Source organism: Oryzias latipes, chromosome 19, assembly GCF_053564925.1.
Source record: "Oryzias latipes strain Hd-rR chromosome 19, Olatipes_Hd-rR_3.1".
Lineage (NCBI taxonomy): Eukaryota > Metazoa > Chordata > Actinopteri > Beloniformes > Adrianichthyidae > Oryzias > Oryzias latipes.
The window spans coordinates 3,889,780-3,902,035 of record NC_136255.1 but is presented as its reverse complement, the minus strand read 5'-3'; the positions used below and the strand labels follow the sequence as shown (position 1 = coordinate 3,902,035).

Below are 12,256 nucleotides of genomic sequence, written 5' to 3'. Positions count from 1 at the left end.
AGTCAGGTAAAGTTGTTGCCTGAGAGGAAGTGAGAAGAAGCAAAACTTTGTATAAACCCACCCCTATTCCGTTATTACTTTAAATTTATATTTTTGTTTTAGTTGCCATATTTTGGTTCTTATCAGATCAGGTGTAGATTATTTATCAGCACAAACTTAGTCACCTATGTATATCCATACATACGACCATATATTATCTTTGGCACACGAAAGAACAACTTTTAATGAAATATGAGTTATTTTCAGCTCATTTTCCATTCACGGATTGGGAGGGGCCGGTGCTCAGAGAGCAAATTTTTAGAGGAGTACTCAGAAATACATGAATAGATCAAAATACCACTTTGAGTTTTTTGTGAGAAGCAAACATTATAATACAATTTAAAACTCAAACATTTGATTTTGCATGGTATAGGCCTTTTAACAGGAATACATTCAAAAATATTTTTTTTTGTTTCACTTTTGTTTGTAACCAACAAAAACTGACAAATATTTATTGATGATATTTTTATTTAAATAAAGATTATCAAAGTTGACTCTGAGTTTTGGGAAAATGTTCTCTTGGCTCAGATGTTCTGTAGCCAAAAAAACAAAAGGATTTAGGATTTTACTATAAAACGCCTAAGAAAAACAGGATATAGCCCCTTTAAGATGAAAATAGATCATTTTGGACAGGTATTTTGATCTGAAGTGGAAGTCCTCAGGTGTCTGTAAAAGGCTCAAATGCCCTGCAGAGAGTCAGTCAGTGAGGAACTGAGGAGCTTCATGTCAGATTAAGATCTCTTGCCTGGAACCTACTTTGTTAGTTTAGCAGTTGAGCTGTGGCAGTTCCTTCACATTTATACTTTAGGTGAGTCCATTCCTATAATCACCTAAAACGTGATGGACGGCTGTGGAAAAAGGAAGTGACAGTAAACTAATCCACCAAAAAAGCTTAAAGGGGAAGTTTTTCTCTATGATTAATAGGCCACAGCAAATTAGCAGATCCAATCAATTGTTGTTTTGACACTTCATAACCAATGACCCATGTGTCTACGAAGGAGCCACCTCTGAAACAATTACCTCTGGTGGAAGGTTTTACTGTTTCTCCTCAGGGACCAAAGAGGTTTCAGAGTCGATCCAACAAATTCAGATGTGCAAAGGAAGCTCAATGTAAAGGAAAAGAATTATTCTGTTTGTATCCTTAAACTGAAATTAAAACCTTCACCTAATCCTTCTAAATGACTTCCTCCCACAGCAGCACAGCTCCCGGCCTTTTCTGGCGAGGAGTTATCAGGATAAATTTATCCCGCTGACCCATATTAAATCCTTCAGTCTGAAGTGGTAATGCTGTGTTTAGTGTCATGGGGACATGGCCTCTTCATTTACACCCAAAAGAAGTCCGGGATAGTTTGCTGTTATGTTCAAACTAGAAGCACACACAGAGGAATGTATTTATTAGTTTCTTTGGAGTACTTAGATGTGCCCCCGGTTGCACAGGGGAGCCTGAAACCAGGGGAAAACAGAGTTAATAAATGTTCAGCCCCAATAAAGGATGATCCAGTTTCTTTATGTGGAAACTTCTCAGTAACAAGGATGGAGATCCCAGTGAAGAAGGAGCACACAGGAGACGTCATGGAACGAGGCAAAATCCAGTCAGGGGAGGCAAACAGCTCCAACGTCCGTGATCCAAAGACCAAAACTGTGAGGCAGATGAAAAACAGCAAAGAGACAGATTAACTCAGTGGCTCTCAACCTTTTTCTCTTGTTCCCCCTTTGGAGGAGGAAATAATAACCCCCCCGTGACAAAATAAGCCAAACATGTTCAACTTTAAGACCATATCAAAATCTTAACCATTCCTGCTGCTAGAGACTAAAAAACATGAAATAAAGGATCGTTCACTTTGTATGTTGTATGTGACATGTGTCAACGTCTGGGCGGCATTAGCGTTCTTTTTAGGACGTTAAAACCGCTGTTAACAACAATAATTGCGTCTTCAAATGTCACGGTGAGGATCAGGTTCATGTAAATGACTTCAGACCCGCGGATATGCGGTCCCAAAGCGCCGTTTGTTTATGTTCCACCACGAAAAAAATTCTGACGTCCAAACATTAGCCCCCCTGTGCCCCTTAGAGTCACAAGGAGTTTAAATGCTGTTAAATTGAAGCAGCAGATACTTGGAGGGAAGGGCCACTGATGTCACGATTCCCACCCAGTCACGGTTAGGGGAGAGGGATCCCTGAGTTCTCTGGTGGACCATGAGCCAGGGTTAACATTACATCTGAGCCGGGGGTGTTCGTGTCCCTGTGGTGCGGGTTTAGGTCCTCAAATAATAATAATAATAATACATTTTATTTGTTAGGCGCCTTTCAAGGAACCCAAGGTCGCCGTACATAAAAGTGAAAATAAAATTAAAAATAAAATTAAAAGAAATAGAATGTACAATAAAATATACATTTAAAACAGGCCAGGAATAGGAAGTTGGGAAATAGGCAAGTAGGAAAAGGTGAGTTTTTACTTTCTTGGTGAATTATCAGAGAGAGCCGATGTTTCTGAGGTCAGGAGGTATTGAATTCCAGAGCCGGGGGGGCAGAGCAGCTGAAAGCTCTGCTCCCCATGTTGACCAGACGAGCAGTGGGGACATCCAGATGAAGGGAGGAGGAGGATCTGAGGGTACGGGTGGGAGTGGCGACACGAACAAGATAGATATGAAGGGGCAAGGTTGTGGATGTGTTGGATGGATGGTGTCATTCTGGCAGCTGGGTTTTGAACATGTTGTAATTTGCGTAGAGTTTTTTTGTGATAAACCAAAAATAAGGGAGTTGCAGAAATCCAGGCGAGAAGTGATAAGACTGTGAACCAGGACGGCTGTGGAATGAGGACTGAGGGAAGAGCGAAGACGACGTATGCTGCGAAGGTGGAAATAGGCAGACCGGGTGATGCTATTGATGTGTGAAGTGAAGGAGAGGGTGCTGTCAAAGATGACACCCAGACTCTTAACCTGAGGGGAGGGGGAAATGGAGGACTTTTCAAAGGGAATGGAGAAGTTCTGGTTCTGTTTACAACAGATTTAGTGCCAATCTGGAGGAGTTCGGTTTTTTCATTGTTCAGTTTTAGGAAATTAGCACTAAACCAGGATTTTATTGCAAGAAGGCAGTTGGTGAGGGAAGAGGGAGGAAGAGAGGAATTTGGCTTGGTGGAGATGTAGAGCTGAGTGTCGTCTGCATAGCAAGGGAAGTGAATATTATATTTACAGAGTATTTGACCAAGAGGGAGAAGTGAATGATGAATAGTTGGGGTCCCAGGACGGAGCCCTGGGGTGCACCTGTATTGACAGGAACTGTGTGGGAAGTGGATGTTTTTAATTGAATGAATTGGGTGCGACCAGAGAGGTGAAGTCAGTTGAGAGGTATGTTTGTGACACCTATGGCGGACAGTCTGTCTAGGTGGATGGTGTGAGAGATGGTATCGAAGGCCGAGCTCAAATCAAGTAGGAGGAGGATGGAGAGTAGGCCGGAGTCATTAGCAAGGAGGAGGTCATTGGAGATTTTGAGGAGAGCCGTTTCTGTGCTGTGAAGGGGACGGAAGGCAGACTGGAACTGTTCATAAAGGTTATTCTGAGAGAGATGCATTCAAAGTTGTTCTGCAACAGTTTTTTCAAGAATTTTGGAGATGAACGGAGGATTAGAAATGTTGAGATTGGAGGGGTCTAATCCTGTTTTTTTGAGTATAGGGGTGACAGTAGTCTTTTTGAGAGTAGAGGGAACAATTCCAGTGGTGAGAGAGGACTGAATAACGTTGGTGATGAGAGGGGAAAGGGAGGGGAGAGTAGCTTTGACCAGAACTGTAGGAAGTTGATCAAGTTGACTGGTAGAGGATTTAGAGTGTTTAATTAGCTCAGCAATTACGTTGACTCATGGTAGAGAAAATGATGAAAACGAGTCTTGTGGGTCCAACAGGAATGACAAAACTGGATCGGAACCAGGATTTACGAATAGTTCCTGATGGATGTTCTCTCTTTTTGAGCTGAAGAAGGAAGCCAATGTGTCACAGAAGTCAGAGGTGTACAGATGGGGTGGTAGTTGGTTCGTAGGCTGTGTTAATTTGGAAAAGAGAGAAAAGAGGGCCTTAGAATTCCCTTTGATTCTACCCCCCCACCACCACCACCTCTGTATTCATCCTCCAGATTTCCTTATCTCCTCTTCCCCCCCTCTCCAACATCCCTCCCTTCTTCCCTATTCTTTTCTGTGGGATCCAACGAAAAAGGGACAAATATAATCAATGTAAAAATAAATCAAGTTTAGCCTAAATTATTCAAATACACAACTGGTGTGTTAGAAGACCCACAACCCCCTGTTTTAACAGTAAAATCTGTCCAACACAAGAGGCCTTCAGCTCCTTTCTGTTTGCTCAGCTGTTGGACAAGACAAAAAAAGAAAAAAAGGTTGACATTTTCTGGATTCTGAGGAATTCACAGACGGTGTATCCAATGGACAAATGCTATAAAACAGAAATGGACTTCCTAAATGAACACTGGTACTTTTAAATCCTTGGTACCGTACCCCATGGCTGAGAGTTTGACATCCCTCTTTCTAGTGTCAGACTAGATCATTCATGAAAGACCCTAAGCCTGATAGTTTGATAGCCCATCCCACTTTCTGTGTGACCGCCTATGACATGTGCGGCTGACTGTCATGAAACTGTAATTAAAACTGCTTTCCAACTTGAGTCATTTTCGGTTGATTCATCTTAGCTAAAACTCTTGTCTTCTGTCCCACTTTGTTTTTTTTTTTTTTATGTTTTTTGGATTAGAAAAAACTTTTTTTCTCAAGCAGTTTGGTTAACTTCCTTTTGTTAATAATCGATAAACAAAACTATAATTTCTAGTGCAATTTATTTGATGGTGTGACAAATCTGCGCTCAAAAAATAACAACCGGCTACAGTAGAAAAAATGATGTTTGTCAAATGTGCTTTTTTAAAAGTCTGACGGGAAATGTGTAGATGTTGATGTGCAGCAGCCTATGAAGCTTTATCCTCTGAGTGGGATTCAGTGTTGCTCTAATTCCTGAATAGATCCGCTGCATTCAGATCCACTGAATGTAAAACATAGTTTTTAAATTATGTTAAAGTAGGATTTGTTTGAATAACAGAGGAAAGGTGTTAAAAGGTTACACTTGGCAGGAGCCACAATGAATAAATAAAGATGAGGTCAAGTGCCTGAAGAGCAGATGGGTGTGATGCTGGAATTAAGTGGCAGCCTGCATGCAGGGAGGGAGGACTGGGGGAGATCCTGCTGGAAGGGTTTATTCAAATGCAGAGTGTGGGCATGGGTAGTCATGCACCAAAGCAAACAAATTAGGCTGGGTGCCAGCAGACGAGCAGAACCAAGTTTGGACTTGGAAAATGAACATTTAGAAGAAAAGATGTTGGTACACGCAAAGAACAGAAGATTTCCAAAAATAGAAACTGACTGAAGGAACTCAGTAGGTGGTAGGTAAGTCTGTCGGGCAGGCAAACGGGGTCAGAGACAAAACAGGGTCAGGAAATCAGAAGACCGGGTCCAGATATGATGCAGCCAGAGCGGCACAAACACCTTCACACTGAGTGAGATTCTTTGCATAAATACAAATGTGTGTGTTTACTTCGCTGGACTTCTCTGGCGTTTGTTTTCGTCACATGGTGGGCCGACTGCCGCTCCAGAATGACAATGAGTAACCGACAAGGAGCCACAGCTGGACGCGACACACAGAGAGAGATGACTGAGGCTTGAAAGGACGAGATCAAACCGCTCAGCACACCTGCTCACACCTGTTCGCCGCTCTCACTGATCCTCCTCCAGAAGTTGAAGCACAAAGGCTGAAGCAGCAGGCCAGCCACTATCTGAGAAACAAACACGATCTTCTGTGGATCCATTTCACCTTTCAGAAGGTCTCAGTTGGATTGAAGAAGCAAAGTCGTGGAAATGTCAAAGTTTTTCTAAATTTAGAAGATGTGTTCATAATTGAAGACCGTTTTACCCAAAAATAATATGAACCCAGGAGAGAAGTCTTTGTATCAGAAACCCACCTGAAGTCGTGGTTCTACTTAAAGATTCAGGGAGCAGCAAGTATAGAAAATAGCTGTAGTTGACATGAGCTGCTGCACTGGGGTGTTTTAAATAGTTCTTGTGTGTTTTGCTTGTAGTTTGCTTGTTATTTTCAAGCTCCTGGTGGGATATATATGAAGGTGTATATGCATTACATCAACCACCAGGGGGGTTAGGGTTAGACCTGGGCAGACCTTTTGACCTGTGGAGCACAAAGGTTGCAAAATTTGACAGAAGGGCTGCACTGGGAGGAGATGCGTGTTTTGGTAACCCGCCTCAGAAGAAAAAACGTGGAATCTGGACAAAGACATGCTAAACTTTTGAGTGAAGATAAATGTTTATAGAGTATGTGACTGGTTTTATTGTATTGCAGATGCAGACGGTCAGTACATATTGCTGGAGCCTCCTGCACCACCACAGTCTGTCATAAGTGATTAATGTTCTTAGTTGTCTGTTTGGTAGGTAGATCAAGCATCTTTACATGATTACACTGCAGGATGAGGATGAAGATAAGGAGACCGCATCTGCAGTGACAGAAATTGACAGAGCTAGATTTATCCAGGTATATGATGGCCCGCCACTCCTTTATCTTATGTTTTAAGTGACATACATATTGTCATTGCAATTTCACAAAGAGTATTGCTGGGGATGTTACTGTAGATGAGGGTCAATGCAGCTCCACCATGAATCTTGGCAGTGTGAGAACATTTCTGCAGATACAATTTCTCATGTTAATATTTGGTTTGTATTGCTGACGTCAAATACCAATCATGTGGAATTACTATGTCTTTGTAGTTGCCTGCCAAATCGCTGTAAGGTCCATCTCCAGAGGCAAATTGGGAAATGTGACCTAGAAATAGAATTGCTGGAGCATCAGCTCAAGGTGAGACACATATGTGAATATTTAATCTGTTTCTTGAATGGACTATTAAGCAATAAAGTCACTTTTTCCATTACAGCAAATGAAGAAATAGAGCTTTTATCCTTTGAGTTATGCTTTTTATTGGATTTAATGTATGGTAGGTTGATCATGTCCGGTACCACCCTGCCATCTCTGTGGTCAGCAGGGTTCAATGGGGCATCCACTGGGCCGTCTTCTTCAAGAGGTGGGGGGAATGGCAGTCAAGGATACCCCCCTGTCCCCCAGTAAGTAGCCATTGAAATGTCCTATAATGGCAGTTATATGTATAATTCACATCACATTAAATGCATGACATTGTATAAGGAATGTAAAGCAATTTATACCCTGGTGGAATTTGGGGCACAATGATGACTCTCTAAATATCCTGGCATCATGAACGGAACCGGGCCATCTGGCTTCTGTGTTTGTGACGAGGCGGGTGGCATCACATATTACCTAGATAGTGGGAACAGTAATCAGTATGATTTAAAATATGATAGGAAATGTTAGACAACTGACAAATATTGTTACCTGCACATTGATGCAATGCATGGACTTCCTATTAACATGATCTCCTTCATTGACTGAAGGAGATTTAATAGGAATGTGAGTTCCATCCATGCACCCAATCACATTTGGGAACCCTGAAATAGGAGGATATATAATTAAAAAACGTTGTAATGATTGTGACTGTAAACGGTATGGATATATTGATGACGCAGTGTGGAACTGTAAAATAAAATTAACGACAAACCGGCTATTCTGTGGAATTCCTCTTTACTGACCCTCAGTGGTTTCTGGCCAGGGAACTGCACAAAATATCCCAAACATAGTGGCAGACATGCTGTCCGAACTGCGCGACACACAGTTGCCTTTCCCGCATGTTCTGCATCACCCACGCTGTATAAAAAACTCCCAGTCACAAAAAAACCAAGGGAGATGCGTAAAATGTTCTCGGTGCTCAGCGCTGCTCCCCAATGTGTCACGTTCGATATGAACGGCTTCAAAAGATTCTTCAAAAGAGGAAGCGTTAAAATAAAGCAGAGTGGAATCAGAGGGAAGCAGCACCCCCCCCCCTCCCCCCTCAGTCATTAGACGTGCAGATATCTTTTTTTCACAATTACAGCACAAATAAAATCCATGGCAAAGGTTTTATACAAACAAGATTCTTTACATACCAGAGAGGGAAAAGTGTAAAAGTGATTGTAAACATGCAGAAGTGAGAGAAAGTCACAGGAAAGTTACAGAGTGACAAATGGAGACGAAATGTCGGGAACTTTCGACCAGAAATGATCTAAACATTAATTAAGCATTGAAAAAAATGCTTAATCAATTATTGAAGATGGTTTAAATGATTGATCTCTAATTATATCACTTTACCTGCTCCAAAAATTGATTCTTGATTTTTCTAATAAAAAATATTTGCACATATTTTTAATTTTTGATACTTGATCTCCATATGCTATGATGATTTCTGAACCAGTGTTTTGTCATTTTTTTCAGATATAGTGTTATTTTTAATCATAGTCACGGTTTTTCTTATGAAAATGATCTGCATGTATTTTAGATAACTGATCTGCATGTGCTATGTTGATTTATAAAATATTTATTTCTATTTTTATATAATTAAGTTTTATATAATAATTCATTCCTCTTTGTCATGTGATTATTGATACTTTAGGATTCTTAATTCTGTCTGATAGAAGTTATGAACCAGATAATGATAGATCATGTAATAAAATGGTTACGGTAGAACAGAGGTGGGATTATAGAATTTCATTTTCCCTTTCAAGGAATATTTGATTTAATGTCTAATTACCCAAAGTTTGACCTGTCTTTGAATGAATGTATAACTGATGATTGTATTGTTTTGTGGATTGTTCTTCTGTGATTGCTTGAATTAAACCATTTCAAATCAAATCAAATCAAATATAAACTTTGAATTGTCTCTTTCATTAAACTCCAACCCTGTTTTTATAATAAATGAAAGTTCAAACGAGGGGAGGCCGCCCCTGAGTTCAAACTTCTTAACTTCTTCTGCCTTGCTCGTGGGTTCGTCTCCAGGGAAGGAACTCCTGCAGAGTGACAGCCGCTCATCCACAGCCCAAAGCCCAGCTTACAACAAAAGTCAGCATTCAGAGCCACATAGCCGCTCATTTTATCAGTAAAGCTCACACTACTGGGAGCAACGGTAGTGTATTGTAGCATTAAATTGTCCTGAAGTGATGGAGAGCTAACCTGCAGATCGCAGACTGAGTCAGGTGACCTGCTGGAAGTAGGTCGGAGTTGTTAGCGGTGCCAGCCCCTGCTGAAAATCTTTAGTTGCGCTTCTGGTGGAAGGGTGGTGCCAGTGTTCGGCAGCAGAGCCGCCATCAGCGTGTGAATGGGTCTGTAAAGCACCTTAGGGCTTCGAGGATGTAGCTCTGTAAGTGCTGATGTCATTGCAGGACAAAAACCGGTGACATGTCAGTAAGAGGTCCAGAAACACAGGAACAAACATTCAATCAGTGAAGCGTTAAAGGAGTTTCTGGTTGGTTCACTGTGTGACAACCATCATTTATGAGGTATTTGCAAGTAGACACATTGTCACCATCATTGTCTCAGTATTGTTTCACAGCAAACACTTACTTGATGGAGCCTCAATTTTCCTTCATGCTCATCCTTTCTATCCCTCCATCCCTCCCACCTGTCTCACTGCTCATGTCTTTATGTCACACTTGTCATACAGAATACAATCCAGACTGATGAAGACTCTGCAAAGCCCAGCTCTCAGAAATCCTATTCAGTAGAGGAGTTATACATCAAGAGGCCTCCTTAAAGTAGACTTGCTAAATGAGCAGCCACACTCAGACAGAATGCCATTCATCTCACTGTCTGATAAATGGAGATCAGGCTGACCTCAAAGGATCCGCAGCTGTCTGCCCTCACTTTATAACCTCTCTGTCTTATTTTTGGCACAAATTTAATTATTAATGACTTATAGATGTGTGCAATCTCAAATAATAATGAACAAAAATGAAGTAATGGTTGCAGTTTCCCGTAAAAGACAACTGTTCCCGCACAGCTCCTCACTATGAATTTTGCTATAGTTGTCATTCAACGCCTTTTGTTAATGAAACCCTTGTTATACGATCACATATGAAGCTGTGATTTCAATGCAAAGACCTTTTCTTTGCCCCCCCCCTCAATTGAGTTAAACATACAGACATGAAACTTGGCTGATGCTGCCTCCTCTTCTGCTGACGGTCCAAAGAAAAGTCAATCCTGTGATGTTCTTTCAAAGGCAGACTAACTTTATAAAAAGACTTTATCACTAGATGTTTACAGAGGTATTTTGCCCATAAAAAAGATTTAATGTTTTTGCATTATGTATATATAAAAACAGCACGTGTACAAATAATTGTTTAGTAAAATCTATTTAATATTTCTGTCATGGTGCCTCTGTCAGACTCTTCCCCCTCCCAGCTCTGCTCTGCTCCTGATTTCCACCAGCTGTCGTCACTCAGCTTATCACCCTCTGCTGCTCAAAAGGAGACCCAGTTACAGCTACAGTATTCAACGCCAGTTCGTTGCCCCTAATGGTGACTACGCCTGGTCTAGTTATGCTCTGGTTTATTCTGTCTTGTTCTCGCTCACGAACTAATGATATTCTCCTGCCTCAGGAAAACCACTTCATGAGTGACACCAGCATGGACCCTCTTCCAAGCTGTATCGGAGAGCCTGAAGACTTCTCGGCCTACGCTAACCGCGTTAGCACCTCTAGCCACGCTACAAGCCATTTTCAAGCCCGGACCACGCCAAGCCAAAACCACAGCCTTTCACGGAGAAAAAATAAATTCTTTCTTACCTGTCACTTACCTGTCTTTACTCTGGGTTCCAGCATCTGGGTTCGCCTCGCTTACGATATCATGACAATTTCTTACAATTACAGTCTGGCTTGTCAGTGATGGTCACGTCTGTTGGCATCAGAGAGGACAGCTCAACAGAAGCATCGCAGCGACCAGGGCTCGGCAGGAATCAGGATCTCCTGGTTCAGCTGGGCGGACAGCGGTGGGGCGACCTTTCAACTTTTTTTCTTATCAAGCCTGCAAGGACGAGCTGCTCCTGATCTTCTCATCCTTCCCGGTGGAGGACGTGACACGGGCCGTGGCAGGAATGTGGAACTGATCCTCAGGATAAAAGAGGACGTCCAGCAGCTGCACAGTGCTTACCCCTGAGTTCTGATGAATCTGAATGATAGTTATAGCTGCCACATGTCCTACCTCAGCAGATAATCCTACCTAAATGAACAAACGCACAGTTTTGAAGTTAGGTCAAACACACATCAGGGCAGTGAAGACTCACAGGGGGGTTGGACAGCTTTACATGGGGGTAAGGGGATAAGGGTGGCAGTTTAGCACAGGCGGTAGAGCAGGCCGTCCAACAACCGTTGGCCGTTCAATTCCCGCTCTCCCCAGCCAGCTGTCGCCCCCCCGAGTGCAGCCAGTCTGCAGCTCACCACTCCTCCCAGGGGATGGGTCTAGGTGCGGAGAAGAATTTTCCCATTGTGGGATAAATAAAGTATCAATTATTATAACACAGTTTCACACGTTAAAATGTATACATAGTTTGTTGTTGTGCGCAGGTGGAGATTGAAATGTGTGCGGCTGTCATTAAATGAGCTGTATGGAGAAGAGTGTGGAAAATAAAAAAGAAATAACACAACAGGTCTGTGCCCACAGTGCCTCTCTGTCCCCGCGGAGAAAGTTTCTAAATTCAAGAGGTCTGTCGCTGGAACTGAACCGCTCAGCAAAGGTTTCATTCAGATTCAGCGCTGCACTCACGGTGTTCGGTTCAAAAGACCTCGCGGATTCTGAAATGTTCACCACACGAACACAGAGGCACCATGGACACCAGAGTTATAACGCCATGTGGAAACAACGTACCAGTCCCAGAAGTTAAGAAGTGAGCTAGACTGTAAGTTAGGTTAAGTTGAGCAAGAGTAGCATTGCATTATTTACACAAAGCATTTATTTAAATGTAACCTGAAGTCAGAAAAACTGCAAAACTAGCAGTAATAGTTACCACAAAATCAAAGAGGTAGCATAGATTTATGGAGGCTCCACCAAACTGAAAAATTATTACGATATTTTCGGACCGCGCAATTTCACAAGTAGAAAGGATTTGTAGAACAGCGGTCCCAAAAAAAGAGGATGAAGTGGAGAAGCTGTGTCCATCCAAGGAAAACTGGTTTGTGAATGTCGTAGCTACATTTCTTTTTTAATTTAAAGGACCTACACCGTGCAACATCAA

General features: G+C 42.0%; 1 long non-coding RNA gene across 1 annotated transcript; it reads right to left on the bottom strand.

Moving 5' to 3' along the window:
• Positions 1–6,912: 6,912 nt before the first annotated feature.
• LOC144988061 (uncharacterized) lies at positions 6,913–7,994 on the bottom strand. Its single transcript, XR_013651814.1, has 4 exons — positions 7,719–7,994; positions 7,496–7,608; positions 7,309–7,420; positions 6,913–7,230 (listed from the first exon to the last, which is right to left on the bottom strand). It is a non-coding gene; the product is annotated as an uncharacterized LOC144988061 (long non-coding RNA).
• Between the last annotated feature and the right edge of the window lie 4,262 nt (positions 7,995–12,256).